Source organism: Lissotriton helveticus, chromosome 4_1 (assembly GCF_964261635.1).
Source record: "Lissotriton helveticus chromosome 4_1, aLisHel1.1, whole genome shotgun sequence".
Taxonomy (NCBI): Eukaryota; Metazoa; Chordata; class Amphibia; order Caudata; family Salamandridae; genus Lissotriton; species Lissotriton helveticus.
The window spans coordinates 184,960,317-184,973,982 of record NC_136063.1 but is presented as its reverse complement, the minus strand read 5'-3'; positions in this window follow the sequence as shown (position 1 = coordinate 184,973,982).

The following is a 13,666-nucleotide window of genomic DNA, read 5'->3' as shown; positions in this document are numbered from 1 at the left end:
GCCGGGCAGCAGGCAAAGTAGAATCAGGGCAGCAGAATGGCAGTCCTTCTGTCAGCAAAGCAGTCCTTCTATAGTATTCACAGTTGCAGAGGTGTACTGAAGAGTTGGTGTCTAAGGTCCAATATTTATACGTGGTGCCTTCTTTGAAGTGGGAGAAACTTCTAGAGGATTCCCTCTGAAGTGCTCAGGTTTCCGGCCTCCCATGCCTTGGTTCCAGACTTACTATTGGGGAAGGCAATCCTTTGTCTGAAGGCAGGACACTGCCTATTCAGGTGTAGGTCGGCTGTGCCTAACTCCACCCTCCCATACTGCCAGTGACGACCGACCCATCCAGGCACACCTAAGTTCTCTATTGTGTGTGGCTGTTTAAGAGGAATACACATAGATCAACTGCCAACTACACCCAGTCGTGACCAAGAGATAGCCTGCAAGGACTAAATGGCTAAAGCAGGAAAATGCCAACTTTCTAAAAGTGGCATTTTCAATATTGTTATTCAAAATCCGACTTTATCATAAAAGAGTATTTTTCATTACAATTCCAAAGACACCAAACATGAACTGTTTACTTGTTCCCATTTGGAAGTTACAGCTTATTAAATGTAATAACGTAACTCCAATTTTATCCTATGAGTAAAAGCAGGCCGAGTAGATTGTGGTGTTCGAGGTGGTTGGTGCGTTCTTTGTTGATAACCTTCTCTATCTCTTTTGCTGGGGGCAGAGAGATTAGTTGGAAGTTTCTCAGCTTGCTGGGGTCGACTGATGGTTATTTAGAAGAAGGTTGACTGCTGTGTGCTTCCAGTCTTCTGAGAAGGTGGTGGATTTGATGGAGGTGTTGATGATGTGGGTGAGGATATTACTGATCGAGGGTCCCCCCATGTTGGAAATGTGGGGGGGTGCATGGGTCGGTTGGGGCCCCTGTGCGAGCTGTTTAAATGATTGCTGTGGTGCCTTCTTTTTGAGTGTTTGCCATGCAGGCCGGTGTTAGTCTTTGTTAGTTGGCGATGAGGCCTTTGGGGTCAGATTGCTGTTCAAAGTTGCTGTATATTTTCTCTATTTTGCTGTAGAAGAAGTTAGATAACTTGTCTCTGAGTTCCTGTGATGGTCAGTAGTGGCTGCTACCGGACAGGGGTAGTGGGGAGGCGGTGGGGTGGGGGGATTGAAAAGAAAAACATACCTGGAAAAGTCAGCCTCTTCTCCTTTCTTGTCCTCTTCCTGTCTCCAGTCCCGCCCTGCAGCAGGAAGCACTTGGGCACACAGGCTCCCCACAAGCCAATTACAGCGCTGCAATGCAGCGTTGTGATTGGTCTGAGCACCATGGTTCAGCTCTCAGACAGGAACAGGAAGTCTGTGAATGTTCCTCACCAGGCTGTGCAGTGCAGCCTGGTGGGGAACATGCAAAGTGTGCATGACTGTTTGACCAGCCCAATAGGGCCGGCAAAAGATTAATGAGCACTTAGGGAGTGCAAACCACTCCTCCCCCTGCTCTGGCCAGCCACGCCACTTACTGCAATAAGAAAAGAAAATATTAATAACACTACAGCATTACCATTTTATTTTAACTTTTGAGCAGTGGGGTGAAGCTACTCCGCCTTAGTGAAGGAACCCCCACTAGTGATGATATTGGCGGAGGCCTCAGGGTGATAAATTCTTTGATGATCGTGAAGAACTCCTTGCAGCTGTTGGAGCTTGCCTTAATATGTTCAGTTAGTGCCCTTCTTTTGGTGTCTCTCGGAGTTGGTGGTAGCACCAGAATGCAGCCTTGTAGGTGGCTCTGGCGTTAGCATCTCGGTTGAATATCTATTTTCTTTCTAGCTGTTTGCAGTAACATTTGGATTCCAGAGGTTGCCTGTATCCCAGCTGGCTCGTATGTTGGTTCTTCTTTGCTGTTTTTAATGTGTGCGGATGAGTCTGCACTGCTCTTGATCCATTTGTTGAAGTTGGTAATGTCCTTGTCCAGGTTGTTGGTGGTGTTGGGTTAGCACATTTTTAGGGTGTTACGACAGTCAGCCTTTGATACTTGTCCAGCTTCTTGTGACAATTGCAGGAGGTTTGATGCAGAACATTTGACTGATTTGGATGTTGAAGTCTAATTTCTTATGACTATTTTTGAATGACTGTCTAAATCCACAGGATGTAGAAAATCATATTAGGTTTTCATACAAGGATTTGAGTTATTGAGATTATCTACAAAAACATGCACTTTATAAGTCTTTAACTAAAGGACAGTTTTTACTGTATATTACCATGCATGTTTGACCCTTCCTCTATCTGATATTCTTTGGCTCTGCATTCTGCGTATTACCTACTCTAGACAGTTATGGCTATTGGGGTAACCCAGTATCCCCCAGAACCTGGGAATTCTAGTAGTATGGAGCAACAGTTGGTTCTGTAGCGGAGTACAATATCACTTTTATAAACCTCTTTAGTTCCTGTTTAACTAGGAATGGCCGCATGAATGGAATAACCCATCAGGTTAGTAACTGAGAAATAAATCATTGATGCCAAAGCTTTTTGAAGTAAGACGCGGTATATTAGCACTCATATACCGTGCAGAATTACAACAGTACACAGGACCATTACTCAACATGTACAAAATGAAAAACGTATAAATACAAAATCGACAAACTGAATCACAATTACAAAAAATGTAAATACAAAAGACATTACATAGTTAAACAAAAAGTACAAAAATGACTCAAATGGCTGCCCAAACATGGTTTATATAGATTCAAGTATACGTCCTTAATATTTGGATGTGGGATATGCTCAACCGAGGTACGGAACACCTATAGTAATCGTCAACATTTTGATCACATAAATTTGTGTGCTCACATCAAACATCACCACGAATCTTCATCAGGACAAGTGAACAGAGAATGAAGCCTTGTGAAAATGGCTTTTACATGGGCTTCCTGTTTGAATTATAAATGTAGTGTCCCCAGGAAGAAGGCCCTTACAATTAGTAGAACTAGGGGCCTTAGGCACCAGGTAGGTTTTCAAATACCAATTAATTCAGTGTGAAGGAGAATCTTCTAGTTGATTGTGCTTTCCCGACTGTCAAGACGTAACTCATCCTTGCTTACTGAATCTGCACTGGATCTCTAAGGTACTGGTTATTCTACCATTCCTTTGGGGAGTTGACAAGAAGACTCTCCTTCACACTGAATTAATTGGCATTAGAAAACATACCTGGTGCCTAAGGCTCCATAGTTATACTAATCGCAAGGGTCTTCTCCCTGGGGATACTACATTTATGATCCGAACAGTAAGCCCATGTAGAGACCATTTTCACAAGGGACCCCTCACGCTCCCATAAGGCTTTGTTTTTTTTGTTAGAACATTCTGCCCTCAAGTGGCAAAATGTTCTAATAGCCTTATAGCCCTTCGTAGCTGGGCTATACCGGCTATTAAAGTCCCTCTCCCTTGTTAAAGGCCCTCGCTATCGGCTCGGGCCTTTAACGCTGGAGAGGGCCTTTAATAGCCGGTATAGCCCTCTACGGCGGGCTATAAGGCTATATGAAACCTCATTTTTATGGCAAGCATGGTGTGTCTACATTATGGCCGACCCGGGACCACCTGACATGCCGCATGTTGTTTGTTAGATATAAGTCACTAGTTAAGGATTGGGGAGGTAGGATAACCACTGTTTTGGCGTGAAAAAACTCCAAAGTGTGACACAATGGATTGAGGTCACTTTCCTTCCTTTTTGTATTAATCATGTCATCAAGGAGAGGCCAAAACTTAAGGTCTCTTGTAAAATAATCAATACAACTGGACTGGCAGTGGTTGCTATAGGTATTTGCTCCATCCCGGTCAGATTTGAATCTGCCATTTACTGCCCTGAGCCCCCGCCCCCAAGGAATAGTGCCTTGAGTTGTAGAGCTGCTTGTGTCAATTTTTTGATAACTGGCAATTCTAAACAAGGGATACCCCACAACTCATCTTCCTCCAAGGCTAGGTTTATATCTTCGATGTCGAAAGGCTCGAACGTGGAATTGAAGTCCCCTGCGATAATTAGTAGGAGTAGCCATGATGGAACCCTAAGTGTTCTTCAAAAAGTGACACGGTTTTGGACTTCAATCCACCCCTAGCATATATGTTGTGAATGTCGATATTGATGAAATGGCTTATCACCAAGCGGATCGCCATGATGTCAGGGCCATTGATGTGTAATACTTAGATTTTTTATCCTATGCCTTACTTAATCCATATTGTCAATCCTCCTGCTGGATGACCCACAGGGCCATGTATCATAGGTTCATAAAAATGTAAGTAGCCAGGTTTGAATACTGAAACCATCAACCATGTTTCCTGCAACAGACAAATGTCGAACTTATTGTTAAAGGTGTTCCAGTCTTGGGATACGACTTTTGATCTGTGTCCAGCTATGTTTCATGAGATCATGGACAGCAGGGGGTTTGCAAGACTAGGATTCAATGTTTGAGCGTTAATGACAGAGACTTGACTGATCAAGTTGGTACTTAAGCCCAACTGACCATTGACGAATGAGTTCACGCCATGGTCAAGTTTGTTGATTAATAGAGGCAGAGTAGAAGTAAGGTCACTGATAGTAAGAGATGGGGATCGATTTAAGTAAGGCAGCGATGGTTGTCAATCTATGTCCCAAGTGGGTGACCCTACGTTATCTAGGACCTGAGAGAGATTTGAGCCAGGTTGAGATGTAAGCTTTGGACGGCTATATTTGACATGGATTTTAGTTTTAGTCAGGTGAAGCGAACGGGCATCAAATATGACTAAATTGTTAACGAGATCCTTCTTGCTAACTATTAATTCAATGCTATTGAATTGGGATCCTTCTTGAGAGTAACAACAAACAAACAAGGGACTGAGGGTCTACGGGAATGTTTAAAGACCAGCGCATGGAAGTATTCCCCAAGCACAACTTAAACAACAACAATAATATCCACATCTGTTGTATTGTAGCAAATCCTAGCTATATCCATTATAAAAACATTCCTGAGCTCCTCCTTCTCAATGAAGGGGTTGTAGCCCTTAGTTGCACTAGGTTGCAACTAAGCGTACATCCCAGGTGATGAAGCATGTCACCACGGTGAGTGATGAGATTCCGTCCTCTTAAAGAGGATATTCACTGAATACACCACCAGGTCTTTTCTTGTGCCAGTAGCTTTTGGAGCCTTTCTTTTAGGCCCACAGACCCATGGATATTTTTGTTGTTGTTATAATCCTTCTTGAGAGTGCCTTCGTAGCCTGGATGTCCTCATTTATTAATGAACGGCCGCCTTTCACTTGCTGAATCCAGTGGATACATTTATTAATGAGCACTTTGTACTAAATTAATTGAAGACACGTTCTTTGTACAGCTCTGTTAAGATTTATTAGTGAGAGGCAGGCAATCACCCAACCGCAACGGCCAAGCGCAATTACAATCTCTCAACCGCGGAATGTATAACATGTCATTTGTAACTAAAACTATGTCATACCAGTCTCAGACTAGCTGAGACTGGCTAATAATATTATAACACATCTCCTTTTTCCCATGTTAACACAAGATGATTAACAATGAAAAACAAACTAATTCAAAATGACAATGTGAAACAAAACCTAAAATGGATGAGATGTGCACGCTGCATATCTCACCCCCTGCGCATTTTCCGAGCGGGCTTGCGTTTGGACGCGTCATGTGCGAGATGTGCTTACACCCCGGGTGACTTTTTCCACATGGTTTGGTCTTGCCCCTGGTTGGAGCAGTTCTGGGGATCTCTCGAGGCGGACCTTACAGAGGTGCTGAGTTGGGAGGTTCCCCATGACCCATGTCACTCCCTACTGGGGATCACGGATGGGCTTGATGGGTCCAGAAATGAAAAGTTACTTTTTAATACAGCTATGATCGTGGCCAAAAGGGACATAGCGGTGGCATGGATAAGTCCCGATCCACCTGATCTGGAGAGGTGGCGTAGAGGGGTGGACTGGTGCGTGACCCAGGAGAAAGCCCTGTACATAGCCAAGGGGTGCGGCAAAAAGTATCGTAAAGTGTGGGGGAAATGGTTTCGAGTAGCCTGACGCCATGTCCTGTCTGTCTATGTCTTTTGGGGTTCGTGCTTGGGAGATGCATTGACTACAGGATTGTACTTGACTTATTGATTTCCGTGTATCTGCTGATTTGTTTCATGTGCTCAAAATCAATAAAATTTGAATATAAAAAAACATGTATGAGATTTGCCCTGGGCAACAACACCGGAAGACACTACACATTTGGTAGATGGGCAGAGGTAGGTAGATAAGATACACAAAGAACAGCACAATACAAAACACATATGAGTGACACGCCAAACCCCTTGTACAGTGCTCAATAAACATGAAAGGGGTGGCCCAAAATGATGTGATTTCCAGATGATATGGCTTAATGTACAACTCTTGTACAACTCTACTCACTTTCTTGAGCATCAGTCTCTGAGAACAATCACCCATGCGTATAATCCTTCTTTTTTTCCTCACATCCCTTTCCCTTTGCACATGAAGCTCTTGATTGATGTACCCCTTCGACTGAGAGCATAGTGGCATTGTAGTGACTTCTCTTGAGCTCATCATCACTTATGAATGACCAAGGAGACTCAGACACCTCCACATTACTTGAATCCTCCCTGCACTTCCCTTGTTTCTGATAGGGTGCACCCTCCTAATGTTCTACGTTTGACCATTGTGCAATTTTACCCAATTTCCACCTACACTTTAACTTTATAGGGGCCTCTGACCTTGCTCAATCCCTTAATAACTCCACCCAGTTTAACTTTAACCCAAACACCCTCCTGGGTAGTTCTGATACCTCCATCCAAAATTCTAGTGGCATCCCTTGTAAGTTTGTTCTGTAACAACATAGGGACCAATTTATTGCCCTGTTGTCTGCCACGCAATAACTCAAAAAGACTTTTCTCCATATCATTATGTACTGTTGTACGATATGCCCACAACATTTCTTTAATAGCTTTCTGTATCTGTATGCTCGCAGCAACTGCTAAGTGCATTGTCCTCTTCACCATTTATTTATCCTCTCACACAATCCATTTCATTGTGGGTTATAAAGTGAGGTACACAAGTGCCTCAAACCCACTATTCCAAAGAATTCTTTCATCTCCTTTGAGGTAAGTTGCGTTCTATTGTCAGTAAGGACTACCAATGGAATTCTTTCTCTCCTGAAATCTTCAATTAAAACATTAATCGTTGACTCAGTAGTGATGGATTTCATGAAAACTACTTCCACTCACCTTGATCCAGCATCCACCAATACTACTGAAAATCTTTCATGCTCTTGCACCCATGAATGGACCAATAAAGTCTAAACAAACCTTCTCCCATACCCCATCAGCCTCAACAATATGCTGCACTGGATCCACTTTGCCCAAACCAGCACATAATCTTTTCTCTGATTCTCTAAAGCAATTACATTTCTCAACCCATTCCTTTATTTGACTGTCCATATTTGGCCACTAGAATCTTTCCTTCACTCTCCTACAGGTTAAGGTCTGCCCCAGGTGCCCCTCATGAGCCAATCAAATCAGCCTGTTCCTCATGGACTCTGGTGGCACAAACCTCTTTCCTCTCAACACTACTCACTCATCTTGCTCGCGGGCCTTCTGGTTGCAAGTGAACTCTGTAAACCGGACAGCCCAACCGATAGGCATGGCCTGCATAACTGAATCCCAATGGTCCCAACATCTAATGGATACATTTTCAATTAACAACAAGAGTGCAACCACCACCCTGCCTCTCGAAGCAACAGACAACGCAGTGTGGGAAATCACTGCCTCAGTCCACCAAGGGATCAGCGCAATGGGAAATGGCCCAATAGCTTCATGGCCCAGGCATGACGGCGAACAAAGCATTTTAAAAATAATTGGGAAAAGTAGGCAAGACAGCGCCCCAGGCGTTCCAGAAGCCATCTACAAGATTGACCCGCAGTATTGGGCCAGTAAATTCAGCTTACTGTTTCGAACAGTAACCAACACAGGCAGTATTCCTGAGAGCTGGAGGGGAGCTATCATATCCCCAATCTATAAAGGCGGCGACCGCAAGGACCCAAATAATTACCGCCTGATTGCTCTCCTTGACGCAGAATCAAAATACTATGCGTCACTGATACTAGCGGACCTGGCTGAATGGTCGGAAACGAACAACAAAATACCATTAAACCAAACTGGCTTCCGGCGCGGCATGGGTACAACAACGAATGCCATGGCCCTAAGCCTTATAGCTGAGAAAAGTCTTCAGAACTCCCACGATCTTCATACCTGCTTCGTAGACTTTAAAGCGGCATTTGACCGTGTCAACAGGCAAATGCTTTGGGCAAAATTAAAACACCAGGGCCTACCGGACTCAATTCACTTGCCCATTATTAACCTCTACACTGAAACCTGGATGCAGGTAAAAGTCAACAATGGGCGACGTCTGACTAGGAAGATATATACTGTTGACGGACTAAAGCAAGGATGCGTCCTGGCCCCATACCTATTTAACTTGTTTATGAGCGATCTGGCAGAAAGCCTAGACAAGGTTAACGCACATCCTCCTAAGTTAGGCACCCTCCGCCTAACTCACTTATCATATGCGGATGATGTGGTACTCTAGAGCCAGACAGGAATCGGCTTGCAACGTTTGTTAGATGACTTGTCCGCCTATATAATAAGGAACTTGTTAACCATAAACATTAAGAAAACAAAGACAATGCTCATATCACGACGCCGCAAACATCCGCCAATTTTTCGAATAAACAACGACCAGCTGGAATCCGTCAATGACTATAAATATCTGGGGGTACACCTAGACAGGCATTTAAATTTCCTGGTGCACTTCAAAGCCATGGAAAGAAAGGGGGCAGCAATATTGCATGGCTTCAGCAACTTGGCAGCCGAGTTAAAGGGCCCTCTTGTCTCCCCCCTGCTAATTGCAATGAAAGCCAAATTACTGCCTACAATAGCGTACAGGAGCATTTTGCACCATGGGAAAAGCACCACCCTCCTGGAGAAAATACAAACTAAAGTCTATAAGCGGGTCTTCCTTTTACCGAACAATTCTTCCCCAGCACAAGTTAGACTTGAATTTGGACTACAATCTCAAGTCTTACTAAACAAAATACGAGGCCATTAAATTCTGGTACTATGTCTGGAGGAACAAGGAGAACAAAATGAATGGTGCACTTTGGGGAGCGCTCCAGACATGCCCGAACTCTGAGCACTCAAAATATCTAAAGCTCTCACTAGAGGAAACTGAGCTCTGAGCTCTGTGGGAAATAAAACTCCCAGCCCCTTCGTTTAACCAGGTAGTCAAAAGGACTGCTAAGAAGCACTCGCTCCTCAACGACAAAATAATTTTTAGTACCCGGTCTCATGCTTGGATGACTATTAAATCGTACACAAGGCCGGCGCCACCCTCTTACCTAGACACGGCATTCTCGTTGAGTCTTAAACGTAAATTCCTCCAGTTAAGGCTGGGCACTTTACCCACACGATTAGACCAACCTAGATGGAGACCACAAGTAACAACGGAATGTGATCTCTGCGGTGCAGGCAACCAAGACTTTTTACACATAGTCTGCATCTACCCAGCTATGCACTATGGACGGCGCCACTGGCTTAAGGACAAACTCAACGAGCTAGGAGTCCGCACCTGCCGGTCCGCGATAGTCCAGGTTTTATGCTCAGCGGACGCCCAACTGATCTGTAGATTAGTAAAATTCCTGGACAGCTTCGCGGATAAAACAAGGCATGCTGCCGCTTGCCGGACCCCCATTGAGACTTAAGACCAATGTTGATAGACAAACCTGTATTGCAGCAAATCCTGCTATGACTGGTCGGATTCCCTGAACCTTTCTCCTAACGCAAACCTTTTAATTCCTTTCCTTTTCCTCTTCCTATTTATTTCCTCGCTAATATTTTAAGAATTTGCTTTAAATGTTGTAGTTTGCCACAAATTGTAATGGTTTTAACTAACCCAACAATAAAGAATTTACTTACTTACTTACTTACTCACTCATCTTGGGAGGACAATTCACTCTGTGTTTTATACAACAGTCTAAGTCCTTAAGTGTATCATCATTCTGCATACTTACAACCCATTCCTCTGTAGTGATGGAATTACCAAAGCCTCAAGTGATGTCACCAGCTAGCACATCCTCAGTTTGCAATTCCTCAGAAAAAGCCTTAGTGTCTGGTAACCTCGAGGGTCAGGCTGCCACTTTGTTTCTCCACCCAGGGACATGATTCACATGACATATAAAATCGTGTAATCTCACAGCCAAATGTGCTAATCTGCCTCAACATTTTTTGCCCTATCTGGACCCAGTAGCTTAAGGAGAGGATTATGGTCTGTTCTTAATGTAAAAACGACACCCCACAGAAATACCCTAAAATGTCTAGTGGCCTATACAGCTGCTAGTGCCTCGTGCTCTATCACTGACTAATTCCTCACTACATCCCTTGTAATGTGGTACCCCAAATAGTCTCCCTCCTCTACTGCAAACACACATTTTTCCTTCTGCAAGGTTATCCCCCCTGCCCAAGGGATATAACACCTGCCCCGGTGTTCTGTTATGGTGTTCCTCATCAATCAATCAATAAATCAAGAATTTGTAGAGCACACTACCTACCCGTGAGGGTCTCAAGGCGCTGGGGGAAAAAAGGGGGGGGCGCTACTGGTCGAACAGCCAGGTCTTGAGTAGCCTCCTGAAGGTCAGCAGGTCTTAGGTCTGTCGTAGGCTCAGTGGGAGGGTGTTCAAGATCTTGGCGGCGAGGTGGGAGAAGGATCTGCCACCGGTGGTTGTTCATCAGATGCGCGGGATGGTGGCGAGGGCGAGGGCGGCAGAACGGAGCTGGCGGTTGGGGATGTTGACGAAGAGTCGTCTGTTGAGGTAGGCTGGGCCGGTCTTGTGGAGTGCCTTGTGTGCGTGGATGAAGAGCTTGTAGGAAATCCTGTTGTTGACGGGGAGCCAGTGTAGGTTTCTCAGGTGGGGGGTGATGTGGCTGTGGCGTGGTACGTTGAGGATCAGGCGTGCAGAGGCGTTTTGAATGCGTTGCAGTCTTTTGATGAGCTTGGCCGGGGCTCCCGCATAGAGGGCGTTTCCATAGTCGAGTCTGCTACTGACGAGGGCCTGTGTGACTGTTCTTCTTGTATCTGTCGGGATCCACCTGTAGATCTTGCGGAGCATGCGGAGCATGTGGAGGGTGTTGCAGCAGGAGGAGGAGACTGTGTTGACTTGCTTGGTCATGGAGAGTGTTGAGTCAAGGATGACTCCCAGGTTGCGTGCGTGGTCGGTGGGTGTCGGGGCTGCTCCCAGTGCCGTAGGCCACCAGGAGACATCCCAGGCTGAAGGGTTGGAGCCGAGAATGAGGACCTCCATCCTGTCTGAGTTCAGCTTCAGTCGGCTGATCTTCATCCAGTTGGCGACGGCCTTCATTCCTTCGTGGAGGTTGGATTTGGTGGTGAGGGGGTCCTTAGTGAGGGAGAGGATCAGTTGAGTGTCATCGGCGTAGGAGATTATGTTGAGGGCGTGCTGTCGGGCGAATTGTGCCAGCGGGGCTATATAGATATTGAACAGTGTCGGGCTGAGGGATGATCTCTGGGTATGCCGCAGATGATCTTGCAGGCTTCGGATCAGAATGGGGGAGGCGGATGCTCTGGGTTCTGCTGGAGATGAAGGAGGTGGTCCATTACAGGGCCTTGTCTTTGATCCCTGCGTCGCGGAGGCGTGTGGGTAGTGTGCGATGGCAGACGGCGTCGATGGCGGCGGAGAGGTCCAGGAGGATGAGGGCCACGGTCTCACATTTGTCTAGCAGGGTCCTGATGTCGTCGGTGGCGGCGATGATGATGGCAGTCTTGGTGCTGTGGTTGCTACGGAACCCTGACTGGGATGGGTCCAGGATGCTGTTTTCTTTGAGGTATCGGGTTAGCTGTCTGTTGACGATCTTCTCTATGACCTTGGCTCGGAACGGAAGCAGGGAGATGGGCCGGAAGTTCTTGAGGTCTCTCGGGTACGCCTTGTTTTTTTTTAGTAGGGCGTTGATCTCGGCGTGTTTCCAGTTCTCTGGGAAGGTCGCGGTCTCTAAGGAGAGATTGATGACATTGCGCAGGTGGGTGCGATGGAACTGCTGGCTTTGTTGAAGATGTGGTGCGGGAGTGGGTCTGACGGGGAGCCGGAGTGGATTGTGCTCATGGTCTTGATGGTGTCATCTATGTTCACGTTGGCCCAGGCTGGCAGGGGGTCGTGGTCAATGGTGTGCGGAGGGTCTGCTGTGTTGCTGTCTGTTGGGGCTGTCTGGGCGTTGAAGCTTTCTTGGATGTTAGCGATCTTGCGGTGGAGGAAGGTGGCGAGGGAGTTTCACAGGGCTTGCGACGGCGGGATGTCGTTGGTGTTGGAGCTGGGGTTGGAGAGTTCCTTTACGGTGTTGAAGAGCTCCTTGCTGTTATGTGCGTTGTTGTCGATGCGGTCTTTGAAGGAGGTCTTCTTGGCAGACCTGATTAGGTGATGGTGTTTGCGGATGGCGTCTTTGTGGGCTGCGAGGCTGTCCAGTGTCGTTGTGCCTTTCTTCTCTAGTTTCTGGCAGGTTCGCTTGGAGACTAGGAGTTCTGGGGTGAACCAGCTAGCTCTCTTGCTGGTGTCTCTGTGGGTGGTTTTTTTCAGCAGGGCGAGGGTGTTGGTGCAGTCGTTGATCCAGCGTCTGAGGTTGCAGGCGGCGTCGTCAATGTTGGAGGTGTCGGTGGGTGGGCTGAGACCGAGGTTTGCATGTAGTTGGTCTTCGGTGACTTTGCTCCAGCAGCGGCGAGGGATCTGTTGGGTGCTGTGGTGTGTGGTGGGTTTCTGGAAGGTGAAGTAGATGCAGTGGTGGCCAGTCCAGAGGAGTTCGGTGGCATGGCTGAAGGAGACGTGGGAGCTTGAGGAGAAGACGGGGTCAAGCGTGTGGCCGGCAGAATGGGTAGGCGTTGTGACGAGCTGCCTCAGTCCGAGGTTGGCGAGGTTGTCGATCAGGGTAGTGGAGTTGCTGTCGTTGTTGTTCTCAAGGTGAAAGTTCAGGTCTCCGAGGAGGATGTAGTCGTTGGAGGTCAGGGCGTGCATGCTGATGAAGTCGGCGATGGAGTCGCTGAATTGGGGTCAGGGTCCGGGGGGTCTGTAGATGATGGTACCTCTGAGGGTGGTGTTGGGGTCTGTGTGGATCTGGAAGTGCATGAGTTTGGTGGTGCTGAGAGTGTCGTCGGTGTTGGTCGAGACCCTGATGCTGTTCTTGTGGACGATGGCGATTCCTCCTCCGACTCCGTTGGTGCGGTCTCTGCGGGTGATCTTGTAGCCGTCTGGGATGGCTATGGCGATGTCTGGTGCGGAGGAGTCGTTCATCCAGGTCTCTGTCAGGAAGGCGACGTCCGGGGATGATGTTTCGAGCAGGTCCCAGAGCTCAACGGCATGCTTGCGTGCGGAGCGGGTGTTCAGTAGGATGCATCGGAGGTGGTTCAGGTTTTTCTTGGTGGGTGGTTCGTCGGCTCTAGGGCTTGTGTAGCTGCAGTTCCAGCAGGTGAAGGAACCATGTGTGCGTTTCGGTGTGGCCTTGAAGCAGGTGTGGGTCCGTCCGGGGTTGAGGGAGTGCAGTGTGCTGGCATCATAGCGGCAGCAGTGGTCTTGGTGGGCACGGGGGCCAGAGGTTCT